This window comes from Trachymyrmex cornetzi, unplaced genomic scaffold, assembly GCF_001594075.2.
Source record: "Trachymyrmex cornetzi isolate Tcor2-1 unplaced genomic scaffold, Tcor1.1 scaffold1094, whole genome shotgun sequence".
NCBI lineage: Eukaryota > Metazoa > Arthropoda > Insecta > Hymenoptera > Formicidae > Trachymyrmex > Trachymyrmex cornetzi.
The window spans coordinates 96193-96563 of NW_017295647.1; the positions used below are offsets into that span (position 1 = coordinate 96193).

Genomic DNA, 371 nt, shown 5'->3' on the forward strand with positions numbered 1-371 from the left:
AAATTTAATGTATTTTTCACGAAAATTTATGAAATTTAATGTACACGTTCATTACATTTAAGTAACTACTGTAACTTAATTTTCAGTTCAATCATTCATTACTTTTAATTTCATTCATAACCACAAGCTTCATTTACATGTAAAGGAAGCTCATGGTTACATTTCTAATAGTGTACTATATAATAATTATAATCTTTCATATAAGAGGTACATAAGTAAGCGAATTGGAGTTGTGTGGCTCAGTGGAAAAATGGCAGCCTCGTAGAGTAGACTTGGAGACCAGGCTTCGGTTCGAATCTCGACAGGAACGGAGCTGATTTTCTCGTGCTATCGGTTATGCCTTACGACGAGTAATTTCGAGTGGTGAAAAC

At 34.0% G+C, this 371-nt stretch overlaps 1 protein-coding gene across 1 annotated transcript in view; it reads left to right on the top strand.

Annotated features, from left to right (window-relative positions):
- LOC108761684 (AF4/FMR2 family member 4-like) overlaps window positions 1–371 on the top strand; it is an 89744-nt gene that overhangs the window by 87546 nt on the left and 1827 nt on the right. The window lies entirely within an intron of this gene.